Raw genomic sequence first — 13,762 nt, 5'->3', positions numbered from 1 at the left:
AATCTTTGTTTATTGTGAATAAATCGTGACAAGTCATGCATGCATGAAAACATCTACAATGTTTGATCATCGCAAATCTGTCTTTTTGCTTTACTTTAAGGCTGTACATTGTTCCATGTTGGTTCCATTCTGATGTTTAAAAAAAAACGCAAGTGGAACCACGAGCCGCGGGCAACTGGTTTCACTGCCAAGTTTTAGTAGTAGAAGTCACGATTCATAATCACATAAAATCAGTTAAAAATTGACTCCCACGCTTACAAGCGACTTAGCTTCTTAAGCAGGATTTGGTGACTTCACGCACTCTGAAGCTGAAGTCTTGAGGCTCGGCCTTGGCAACGACATTGAGTTGAAGATCTACAGCAAATAAAGTCCGTCCTTCTGTGTGCCCACACTGTTCACATTCGCTTTTGACTCATAGTGCTATTAAATTGTACATGTAGGCGTTATAATACTCCACGAAGTGACCTTCAACTTCAATCAAATTAATCACTGGCAAATTTAAGTTATAATCGGGTGTGCGAAGAATGTGAGTTGTGGAGTTGTGGAGTTGCGAGTTGCGAGTTGCGAGTTTCAATTTGCAAGTTGCCAGTTGCGAGTTGCGAGTTGCGAGTTGCGAGTTGCGAGTTGCGAGTTGCTATTTGTGAGTTGCAGATGCGAGTTGCGAGTTACAAACAGACAAAATAAAGATATTTCTAATCCTAGTCAAGGTAAGATAATAAGTTAGGGAAAAGATAAGCAATAACCCCTGGGTGGGCACTCTTTTTCGGAGTTCAGCTTTATTATCTGCCTAGTTACACATAGAGGGTTACATGTTTGGGTAAAGAAGTGTTAGGGACCTATGCCATTGCTTTATAAAGCGCAGACAATGGTAAAAAATGGACGAATCCGATTATTTTTCTTTCGTACCTTTTTAAGGGTAGAGTTAAGTAAGAACCCACGGCCAAAAAAAATAGGCCACTCTTAGGCGGTTGTTTTCAAATTTCACACATTTGCACATTTGCGTTACTTTCATGGATAGGAATACCCAAGACCCTGAATTTATTTAGCAAAGAGATCCACCACAAAACACTATACCAGCTGATAAATAAAAGAAGCATCGTTGCCGAAAGACTAAACAAACAAGGGATGGCAATCAAGTTTGATGTTTTTTTTTGCCAATAATAAAACCTGAATGTAACGGAACTGAATGAATGATAAAGGCGATGATATAAGTGCAAGAGGTTTGCAAGCATTCCGGGGGGGTACTCAACAGATGCTTTGGTGGGGGAGGTACGGCAAGGGCGTTCAAACCCTGACCCTGTTTAAGACACAATTATTTGAATTCCCTATCCCGTTTAAGACAGAATTCAAAATTTTCAGACCCTAAGACATTTAACCCAAAATCATACCCCGTTAAGACTAGAATGAAATAAGAATACACTGGTTTCTTCCATTGGTGGTCCTTTGCAGATTACTTTTACTTCATTGAAACATGCTTCGTTCTTCAAAAGACCAATAAACAGACATCTAAGCTTTTCCTGTTTAAGCCGTTTAGGTCATGTAGCGATATCCTGTTTAAGACAGACAGTGATGAAATAGATGTCCCGTTTAAGACAAAACACCCTGAAAACCATACCCTATCGGGCTGCACGTCCCCGTTAAAGTAAGTTAAGGGAGTACTCCCCTTCCCGGGGGGGGGGGGGGGGGCAAACATAAAAGTAAAGGTTTACTTATGATGGCTACCGATCTTGACAGATCAGCCGCAGTGATCATATCGAAGCCTGGCGATACAAATGTCTGCATTCTTTCCATCACAACGATCGCTCTCAAATCTCGATACCTACTGTTTTCAACAATGGAGTGATCGTTGCCGATCATATGGAACGGCCAGCCAGCTCGGAGACCCAGAAATGTAACCTGTCGATGTCAGTAATTATTTGATAAACCGGAACGTGAATTTTTGTTGGCTACGATTCATTTTCTGAACTTTCCATTACTAGCCGATTGATTATTAGTATCGCTTTTTTTCCGGCGAATTTTTCTTCCTGGGTTTTTTCCCTTTGGGTGTCAGTAAAACGCGGGGTCGGGGTCGGGGTCGGGGTCGGGGCCGGGGTCGGGGTCGGGGTCGGGGTCGGGGTCGGGGTCGGGGTCATTTTTTCTTTTTTTTTTCTTCCCTTTTTTGTCATCTTTGACAACACTCGATACAGTTCCGTATTCTGGCGGACATTGGCTCCGTGAATTGATTACCTTTTATTCTTCCAAGAAACGAAATGAGGCAAAAAATACAAGGTACGAGACAATATATTTCCTTGAACGAACAAATTCGTGAACTAGAATGTGCATGAACTTACTATGAACACTGGCCCCGCCGCCTTCCATGGTCGTGCTCGTTTGTTACATTCAATCCATGTCACGCGTGACTATTATTTCCGAGAATGAAATAAACATGCGTTCGAATTAAAAAAACAACTTTGATCAGATGCATTTGTAGCTTAATTCGCAGAAGCGCACCATTCATGTGGTTGAATTGTGCATGATACATTTTCAAGCCAGTCTTTTATCAAAATTATTGATATTAAAGCTTACCTCTTTTTAAAAAGTAGCTGTCCACGTTTTGTTGCTTGAAGCCATCATTTTTAGTTTAATAGGAGAAAAAAACGTGGAAATGTATCTTGTTTTCTTGAGTCTTTCTCCGAGAATGCAGCGCATACTGCTGACCAAAATTGGCTTTGCTCGTGCCCAGTCTTCTCAGTTTGATTGAAATCCAAGATGGCTGCTGGTCTTGGTTATCTCCTTGTTTCCTTTAAAAGAGGAGTATTGTGCATAAAAGTGGCAGAGGAATCATTTGTTGGAGACTGTGAGCAAATTTTTAGTTACTGAAAATCACTTTTTATTAAAAGAATGAATTGCTGAGTCTGAGTATTAGTATAATGCTGCATGACTAGCACTGTTGGAGACAATCAGGTGGAAAGCCATATCAAGTAGGAATCTTGGTGAAAACATTGCGAAAACAACATTTTCATATGTATTTCATGTACCCATTTCTCTGAGACCAGGCAATGATTCCAAGCAAAAAGCCGGCAGTATTGATGGCATTGCATTATTGCAACTTTCAGTGGTGTTTTAGTGAACCAGGCGCGTAGCTAAGGTTTCGTTAGGGGTGTTCGTTGAGCCCCAAATCTTGCTGACCGCCGAAAGCGCTGTTACTAGAGGGGTCCGGGGGGTGCTTCCCCGAAAATTTTTGAAAATCTAGGTTCCCAGAAACCTCATTTCCTGTATTTTGAGACCCATTTTAGGCAAATCACAGCTTTGTTTTACAGCAGCTTTTTAAGCTATATACATCATTTCGACGGCATAATTGTTTCAACTTAAGGACGGTGCCTTCTTTTGTTACTGCGCATACGTTCTGCGCATCTCGCGATACTCGGGTTTCCTATGGGTAGTGCTCACCAAGACATGAATATTTTTGCGCGGTTTAAAACTATGCGGAGAAAGCAGAACCTAGCAAGTGCTCTTGGTATCCGCCCAAAAGAAAATTGGGGGTAACCACGCATTTTTCAGAGATAATTAGGCAAAACTGTCATACATTGCATTATATTTTGGCGCATTTTAGGAATATTGTTGCTGAATTATCTCTGAAAAATGCGCGGTTACCCCCAATTTTCTTTTTGGATTCCAATAGCCCTTGCTAAGATCTGTTTTTTTCCGCATAGTCATAAAGCGCACAAAAATACTTCTGTATTAGTAGACACCGTCCATAAACAAGAAAGTTCAATGTACATTCCGCGCCCTGTCAAGTTCTGATAGCTATTCGATCTGCTGAAAGTCATACACCAAGCTGGTAAACTGCATCATTCTCGGGTGTAGGCCTTCGAACAAATTGACTATCTCGTAAAGATTGACAGGCATATCATATTTGATATGCATTAGAGCCAAGGCGGACAGCCTACTCCCCCCCCCCCCCCCATGGCACACCTCATGTAGTTGTTCAATCTCCTCATTGTGCTTATGGAGCGTTCACATTCACAAGTGGTGACTGGAGGGGTGGCAGCAATTTTCAGGAACATGTGCAGGTTGGGGAAGTCGTCGGGATCACATGCTTTTAGTGAAGAAGCACTAAAGGGCCTAAAGAACGGGTTTATATCTCTATTTTTTTTTGGTTGATGTATTTCGACCACAGGAACTTTATTTAAAAGTTTTTCTTCCTCCATTATTGATCTTCAAAGGGGGTTCGTTCGAACCCCTCGAACCTCCCCCCCCCCCCCCCCCTCTTTCTACGCGCCTGTGAACAGTCTGTACTTTCCAACAGCTTTAAGGTATAATTTTTTACTCTAGAAGTTCATCTCAGTAGAAACAGAAATTTTGATTCTTACTAAGTAATATACATGTAACTCATAAGTCTGTAGTCAGGTGATTAAAATTACCAATGCCTAATTGATAAATGCAAGTCTAAAAGGATCCTTTGAGGATCTATATCTTTAAGGATCTTTGGCAGATCTATGAGGATCTTCAAAGATCCTTGAAGATCCTGTGAGGTTTCTCACTGGGATAACCACTTAAAGGTAAAATTAGGGGTATTTGTGGCCTATATTGTTGAGAAACAACCAGAACTTGTTCAGCAATGTTTAATTTAGGCATTTGTTAGATATCATTACTGTTGTACTGGTATCAAGTTATAAAGAGTGGTAGTATTAGTGGCCCTAGGTTTTTGGATAAAAGTAGGTAACCTCAACAGGTTGTGAAAATTGGACAAAAATACATTGTAGGAAGTTCGAATTTTGCAGTTTGTCTTCCCACGTGACATCAAATAGCACATAATTTATTTAAAAGCAAGTCTTTTCATTTAGAGGACATCACCAGCAGGATGAATTATGTGTTTACAAGTCCCATGCACTCATATACAACTTGACAAAGTAAGTTGTATTACTGCAATTCCTTTTTCACTAACAGGCACTTGAGCCTTTTCAAGGGAAGCCAGATATTGTAAATTGGGATGGTCTTTCACATACGTTATCTCCAAACTGAAGTCAGTGTCCCCCCTCCCTCCCCCACCAATTTATAGGAAACGGTTAAAGGAAAAAAAAAATAATCATTGTTATTTTCTGGGTAGCTCTTCTCATGGCAGATTTTTTGAAGCATTTTATAAAACTTCCTTTTTTTTCTTAACTTCCTTGTATTTACTTTACTGATTTTCTAAGTAAATTTTTCTTGTGTGTAGGAACCTCTGTAAACATGCAACATCAGCACCAAGAAAAAACAAGTGTAGCTGTCCCGGGGACTGCCCCGCCTCATCTCAGCATTAAAGTGCCCAAGTCTAGAGATCTTCCAAACAAGTCTAAACCTTGGAGTACTGTCCAGCTCCCAGTGGACATCCTTTTGTTGACAGTGGAAGACTGTGAGTTTCTGGCATGCTATGCTTACATGAGAAATTCCTTTAAAAGTTATCACAAAGACCTTGGTTTTGTGTTCATTGGAAACATGGGTGAAGATGAAAATGAACCATTGAAGATTGCTCTGATGAAATGTCTTGAAGGTTCTTCTGGTCCAGGTGGTTCTCAAACTGTTGTAAAAAATGCAGTGGTTAAGTTGAGACCTAAGGTTGTTTATTCTGTTGGCTGCTGCATCGGCCTGAAACAGGAAAATACCCAGAGAGGAGATGTGGTGATATCTTCTAAGATTACAACCGAATCCTTTAGAGCCCCAGTTGGCAGAGATATTGCCAACCTTGTTAGAGGTGCAGCTGATGGCTGGAAGCCACCATTGGAAAATCCAGAAGCTCGAGAAATATATGTACACTGTGGTGGTGAGATTTTGAGTGGGGTGGATCAGGATACAGCTAAACAACACCAGGAGTTATATCACAGCGCATATGCTGTTGAAATGGAGGGAAAAGGTGAAAACTACTTGTCTAGTCATAATAAGAACAATTTTTTGTAATAATTTTCCTGTTAAATAAATTATGTCTAATGGAAAAGCCTAATATTTTTCATCCCCAGTTTAGCTGCAATTAAGAGTAGGATAAATTATATACACAAGTCATATGCCTCACTATTATGTGAGAAGCCTGTAGTCAGCAAAAGCAGTAAGTAGCATTTTAAGTTCCTAGGTCTGAAAACAATTCACCTTTTCGGCGCTCGATTTCACATGTAGTGTCACATGACTTCTGATGTAAACAAACCGCGAAAGTTCGGACATTTGAACAAGCGCGTACCACACATTTTAGTGTACGAACATCATGGTCACGAGTAAAAGATGTGCTTATGGTACTTGTAAAAATGATTCCCGATATCCTCAATCCTGGGAAAGGAACCCAAACGGTGATCCAGTAAAGTTTTTTCCATTTTCCTGGCGCAGTTAGACAAAACAAGAGAAGGCCAAAGTGGATAAATGCATGCCATTGCGGTGACTCGTTCGTGTGTACGAAGGATAGTTATATTTGTAGTCTACACTTTGTTGGTGGAAATGGAGGATCCTGACCCAACATCTGCTGTTGCTAGTAAGAAACGGTAAGTTGATCTACTTATAATTTTACAACACGATTTGTCGTTTGAATTATTATTTTATACCGTGAGTAGGTGTCGTGACTCAATCGTAAACGAAAGGCATCCGGTTTACGTGAGGCAAACAGAGAGAGAGGCAAGAAAATTTGTCTTGAACGATCAGTGGCCAAAAATCCTTTTGACGCTTCATCGCCATCCTGGAAAATCAAAATCGAAACATGCAGCTGCCGGGACCTTTAAGATCTGTCGTTAGAGCCATTCGAGAATACAGCACAGCCTGATGACGAAGACATTCGTGAATTCGAGGAGGGAACCGCTGATATGCCTTGCGAGCACTTTCTTCATGAAATAAGACCCACTCCGGCCCTGGCATTTTGTGGTTCCATTTCCTGTTGCTTTTTTGTATGGATGTGAGGTGTCTTGGCCAATGTAATAGCTTCTACCAACTTTACGGCATTTTAGCATTATTTTTTTCGAGTGCCTCCTGGCGGGTGAAGATTCTCTTGGAAATGCACTTTGAATCAGATTTAAAGCTGTTATGAAGCCTGCTTTGTGTAGATACCATTCCTCACATTGCCGCTGCTTTGAGGTGGTACTTTCAACGTACTCCCTTTCTGTATCACTTAATGATAACAACTTCAAAACTTCTTCAGTTGAAATACTGGGATCATCTTTTAAAACCTCTTGCAATTCAGTATTCATGATCCCAGTCTTAGGCTTATTGCCAGTTGACTCAGCAGGTTCATCATTGAAATCTGTATCTACTTCTGGAGTGAAATAAAGTTTTTTGAATAAGGGCAAGATTACAGGTTTATTAGTATTAAGTTGGCACATCTTTTGGGTAAATGTTCTAACGTACTTTCATCTGGTGGATTTGTTTCTTTAGGAGCACGGATATCAATATCAATATTTTGAACGTACGTGTGGTTACGTTTTCTTTTTTTGTGGAATGGTTTTTTGCCTTTCTCGATCACCAAATCCTTTACTTCGCAGGCTTGAGTATTTGCTCTCGGTCTCTTGATAGATCTTGATACAGATGCATAGACCACTAGTTACACTGTTCCTACCACGAGTGTTTAAGGTGGCCGAACACAGTTTGCGCGCGCTTTACAGATTCTTTTAGTGATGCTATTAAGCGCGCGCTAGGGTTGTGGTACGTAAATACGGCGGTCGATAAAGTGATCCCTCAATTTCACATGAAATGGATAATAAAGGTAAGTTTTGATCCTAAATAACTAAGTTTCTCGTTTCTAGACTCTTTTTCTTTTCTTTCCGAACAAAAAAGTCATTCACCAAGACCTTTTGCGTGCTTTTTAACTTTGCCATGAAACCCAATTAAAGCTACGCATGCGCATTTGACCAAAAAATTGCGACTGGTTGTTTTCGTGGAAATGAACTGTTTTCTAAGGAACTGCTCATTAGAATTTCGTAAAATTTGGCATGAAAGTAGTTCCCTACAAGCGTAACTCGCCCACAAAGGGAAACCTAAATCTAACAGAGGGTATCTTTACAAAACATTAAAATGCAAAATCAATATTTACAGGAGATCTGTCTGTTAAAATTACATGAAAATAGTGCAATTGTGTCAGTGTTTTGTGAGTTTATCTGGATACAAAAAATGAAAAAAATCTAATGAGTACATTTTCTAAAAATAAAGGAAATCTACAATATATGGACGTTTAATAGTTTGCTGTGTTGCCATGGAAACGGTACTTAGCTCGACAAGACGTACGAAAATCCATTCTTTCTTAGTTAGTCTTACACCATACCAATTTTGGGCGCCCAGAAGTACATAGTTTCCAAATAACGTCTTCTAACACCTGTACACTAAAAAACTGTATTCGGCCACCTTAATAAACCATCTAAGGCGTACATGGCAGCCGCAATGTGCATGCATCCCTAATCTCGACCGCCTTTACACTTGCATCTTTCCTGGAGTACCCTGCCTCGGTTTGCACCTCTACCCTCAAGAATAAACCAAAGATAGTAATACTCCTTTCCTTCGTCTGTTTTGATTTTCATGAATGGTCGCACTTCGGCTACATATACATATACACCCTCTTGATTCAACTGAGCAGTAAGTAAAGATTCCACATAACCATCATTGAATAAACGATAATCGTCAAATGACTTGTAAGCGGCTAGTCCTTGCTTGTCGTAATCAGTGGAGTGGTAAACCAAGTGGTTAAAAATATCGTACAGCCCAAACGGCGGCGACGAGTTGAAGTTTTTCACGGTCTTCAGGGAAAATGGATTGGAAATTTACATATCATAAATTATTGAATTACCTACATCATTTGTTTGGTCTTTTTCAAAGTTGGGATAAACTGGCAAAACTATTTTTTTCAACCCGCTCACTGAAACTCCACGTTCCTGCAAATAAGGCTTTTTAAGTTCCGTCACATTCATGGCCTTAAAGTCGTTCATATTCTTTTGCTTTGACATTGTAAATCTGGAACTGTTTGAGTTTCAAAGTCTTTAATAAAGAAATACATAGGCAAGTGAAAACTAGCGATATAAAGTTCCGACGTTTCGGCAACGTCATGACGCCATTCTCAAGAAATGAATAATATAAGCGAGTTCAACGGAGAAAGATCTTAGATTTACATAATGGAGTAATTTAAATAAATACCTTGGCGCGGATGGAATCTGTTTGTACATTCAAGCGTGGTCTTAATTGATTGATGTACAGCATTTCGTTAATTAAACAATCAAACTTGTTCCTGCATTTTTTCAGTACTTTGAAACAGCTAAGGAGGTCTTCAGGAACTGCGCTCGCGTGATCGTTATCATAATGTTTACGCACACAGGATGAAGTGCTGTTGTGGCCAACAACGCGTGCATGCAGATGACTACGAGTATAACCAACATAGCTACCTATATTGCACAGGTTACATTGAAAACGATAAACAACACATTGTTGGTTAAGTAACTGTGGTTTGGGCTCCAATACTTGGAGGTCTTGGTCAATTTTGCAACTGATAAATACGGGTTGGATTGTGGTTTGGAGCTTAAGACTAAGGTCTTTCAACTGAGTCTTAACAATGTCAGCGGAAACTTGGTCCTTAAAAGGAATGATCACTCGGGTCACGTCATTTTCCATTACTGTCGAGGCCTGCGGTGTCTGCTTGGTCAGCAACTTTCGAGTTGATAAAGGTGTTTATGGTGGAGTAAATGAGGTGTAGAGGGTACTTTAGGCGTGAAAACACAGACTTCAAGCGTTCACACTCGTCCGAAAAATAAATCCATGACGAGGATAACCGGTGAGCACGATCCAGCATAGTTGTTCATAAGCTTCGTTTGTACCGGTTGTCTACGTGACTCTGTTAATGGAGAAGTAAGCCGGTATTAGTAGGTTTCATGTAAACCCTTGTCTCAATTTGGGGCGCTCGATTTAAGAGCTGGGTTCCGAGAAATGGGAGCATCCCATCCTTTTCGATCTCCATGGTAAACTTGACAGCAGGGTGGGCGTGGTTGAGGGTATTAAGGAAATCTGTAGCTGTGGTGATATCGGGCAAAACTGTGAGGGAATCTTACTCCGTTGAACTCGCTTATATTATTCATTCCTTGAGAATGGCGTCATGACGTCGCCGAAACGTCGGAACTTTATATCGCTAGTTTTTACTGGCCTATGTATTTCCAAAGCATTATTAATTTTAATAAAGAAATGGAACAAATATTTCTTAACCAGAACTTGAACTAGCATGGGCAAACATTTTACGGATGTACGTGATTATCATTCACCTACGCACAGTATAGAGTAATAATTTCAAACGACGAATCGTGCTGTAAAATTATAAGTAGATTAACTTACCGTTTCTTTACTAGTAACAGCAGATATTGGGCCAGGATCCTCCAGCGTTGGACCATTTCCACCAACAAAGTGTAGACTACAAATATAACTATCCTTCGTACACACGAACGAGTCACCGCGATGGCATACATTTATCCACTTTGGCCTTATCTTGTTATGTCTAACTGCGCCAGGAAAATGGAAAAACGTTACCGGATCACCGTTTGGATTCCTTTCCCAGGATTTACGATATCGGGAATCATTTTTACAAGTACCATAAGCGCATCTTTTACCCGTGACCATGATGTTCGTACACTGAAATGAGTGGTATGCGTGTGTTCAAATGTCCGAACTTTCGCGGTTTGTTTACATTAGACGTCACGTGACACTACACGTGAAAAAGGTGAATTGGATCCCAGGAAACAGAAATAGACAATTGGAACAAAATCTGTCAGTTGCCACCCTTTGACGGACGCCACGTCTGAACTAAATTTCTTCCTCTCTACTAAGATATTATGTATGCAGTTATTTAGTTTTAAGTGACGGAGGTCATGTGATACATTGAAACGGCAATAGAAGACAACAAGCTACACAGACATTCCCTGGGTGGGTCTGTCGAATTTTCCATGTTTTGGTTAATGTTTTCATTCATAATTTACTGATAATGCATATTATGTAGGGTTACAATGTAGCTGTGAATAGGTGTTCTTTGCTTCTGATTGTTTTTATGCTTTGTCTTAGGCATTTTTGTGGCTTCCCACGACCTGAAAATTGAATGGGTGATTGTTAAAGGTGTTTCTGATCTTGCTGATGATAACAGAATTTCTGATGTGCCATGGAAGCATTTTGCTTGTGCGATGGCAGCTTCTGTAGTATCGCATATGCTGAGTGACTCAATTGTTTTTAGACAATGGCCTCACTACCAAGGTATGTGACACAGCCTGTTGTAACAAATTCTCTTAAGTTATTAACCAGGCTGCCCGGAGCGAGTGTGGTTCCAGGTTGGTTGCAACCTGGTAACAATTTGATTGTTGTTACCCCTGGAGGAGGGGGTGGGGGGAGGATGGCAGGGCAGGGTGTCTTCGGAAATTGTGGGACTGGCTCTCCTCGAAATGTGTTGTCGGGGAGTCAGTGACGAAAGAGGAAGGACTTCAAACACTAAAACATTTTTCCAGTTAACGCACTATTAAAAAAAAACAGCGCAGAGACACTCCTTCAATTATCCGAACTAGTTTTAATACGAAATTGTTTCTCATTTAGTGAGCAAGACTACTACAAATAAGACAACGGCGAAGCGATGGGCAGCAAAATAAGACCAAGCAATTCTAATCTTCTCACTGGCTACATAGGAAATCACTTTTTTAACTAGTACAGCTGTACATGTATGGTGGAACCAAACAGCTTTTTCAAGCTGTAATTTTACTGTATTGGGGCATCTTCAGCCAGAAAAAATTGAAAGAACTTGATCAATTTATTATTTCGTAAATTCCTTTTACCGACTCTTAACTAATATGCCTGGGAAATTTCTGAAACTTCAGAAATTTGTAGTGCACCACCAGTGTGCACTACAAACCTACAGACTCGCACAATTACAATTTCTCACCTGTTGCATGTGAAAAACTCCACCGTTTTCCGTATTCTCAATTGCTCAGACTGTGACGTTTATGTAGGGATGATTATGATTTTTCTAACAAATAATAAAAGATGCGCCAATTGTTCAATACGGTTGCTCTCGCGACTATATTACTATATTGACCGACAGTTCGCACTGCAAACGTCACAGAAGAAAACGAATGAGAGAATTCCATGAATGAACGAATGGATGATATTATTAACTTTTCGGTGTTGTGTACCTGAAAAGAGAAATCCCCTCCACTAATTGTGGACACCTAAACATTAAAAGGTTTTCTCAATCTACTATTAAACTAGCTTACTTTAAAATATTGAAGTTTAAAATATTGAATATATCCTATCATTGCCGTATACTGACTTTCTAAAAGTAAAAATTAAACTATTTGACTGCAGGCATCTTGAGTTGCAAGAGAAAAGAATTTGAAAAATCTATTACTAAAAGTAAAAGTGATGGTATTTCCATTACTGTCATTGTCATATGCATTGAACTAATCTCATCCACCGTCACGTTTCACTCACATAACCAGTGAAAAGCAAATTTTAAAGAACTTCACGATTCTCCAAAATAATCGTGAAACTAGCAGAACTTTTCACAACCTGCACTGATTTCATTCCAACGCGATAAAAACATACTAGGTAACTTTCTTTCTGGCCTTAACTTCATTCTAATCAAAGGTAATTTAGGCCAAACTACAATACTGGCCAATTGAGTTAGGGAAGCTTGGATCTTTTTAAACGTTTTTCCACCAAACTTTGCCTCAACAGAATCAACATTTTCTCGCTCATGGATGTAATCCCCCTACCCCCTATTCAATATTTAACATTAACACATATGGATATCACACGCTTAGAGTCGTCATCGTTCATCAACATTGTAAGGGGGAAAAGGGGGGGGGGGGGATATATATAACCATGTGAGCCCCACAGAGGCCCCTGACCTGAACATTTTGGTCAGAATTGTAGGTCTCAATTACGTCTTATTGCCCCATATTGCTGCAGAATCCGTTCTTTGTGTATATTGACTATCTCATATCTCATACTAGGTAACTTTCTTTCTGGCCTTAACTTCATTCTAATCAAAGGTAATTCAGGCCAAACTACAATCCTGGCCAATTGAGTTAGGGACGTTTGGATCTTTTCAACCCTTTTTTTTTTACCAAACTTTGCCTCAACAGAATCAACATTTTCTCGCTCATGGATGTAATCCCCCTACCCCTTACTCGATGTGAACATTAACACATATGGATATCACACGCTTAGAGTCGTCTTCGTTCATCAACATTGTAAGGGGAAAGGGGGGAGGGGGTGGGATAGAACCATGTGAGCCCCACAGAGGCCTCTGACCTGAACATTTTGGCCAGAATTGTAGGTCTCAAGTACGTCTTATTGCCCTCTATTGGTGCAGAATCCGTTCTTTGTGTATATTGACTATCTAATTTCGTCCTCTTCAGACTAAGTTATATCCTAAATTTATCGTCCTTGCTGATCAACTTAATTATCATTGCACAGAAAGGTGCGGAAAATCACGGGGTCGTCAAATACCCCGGGGTAGACTAATGCCCGGCCCTCAGGAACAGACAAGGAGAAAAAGGTGCCCCACTTGTACCCGGGGGGATGAGTACTGATGGAATTAACTGATGCACTAGAAGCATACTTAAATTCGACGATCAACCTGGTGAAGTTTTAAATGCGCGCGCATACATCATGGTAACACAGAAATCCACAAAAGTTCAGAGCAAAAATTCATCTGGAAATGGGCCCTCTCAATCTCCACGGAATCAATGAATACTTTTCATTCAATTAATTTATCATGTTTTCCACATTACCACGTTCGTACCAATAGCGTAGCCCCATTGCC

The 13,762-nt window shown here is 40.2% G+C and overlaps 1 protein-coding gene and 2 pseudogenes across 3 annotated transcripts in view; 1 reads left to right on the top strand and 2 right to left on the bottom strand.

Moving 5' to 3' along the window:
- The window catches only part of LOC146462749 (uncharacterized), an 84,008-nt gene that overhangs the window by 21,777 nt on the left and 48,469 nt on the right, over positions 1 to 13,762 (top strand). The window lies entirely within an intron of this gene.
- Positions 6,685 to 8,924, bottom strand: LOC146462753 (uncharacterized; annotated as a pseudogene).
- On the bottom strand, positions 9,047 to 9,808 carry LOC146462752 (uncharacterized; annotated as a pseudogene).

The sequence above is a fragment of the Pavona decussata genome, unplaced genomic scaffold, assembly GCF_977016875.1.
Source record: "Pavona decussata unplaced genomic scaffold, jaPavDecu1.1 SCAFFOLD_185, whole genome shotgun sequence".
Taxonomy (NCBI): domain Eukaryota; kingdom Metazoa; phylum Cnidaria; class Anthozoa; order Scleractinia; family Agariciidae; genus Pavona; species Pavona decussata.
Note: the sequence above shows the minus strand (reverse complement) of the source record. Positions and strands in the feature narration are given on the sequence as shown.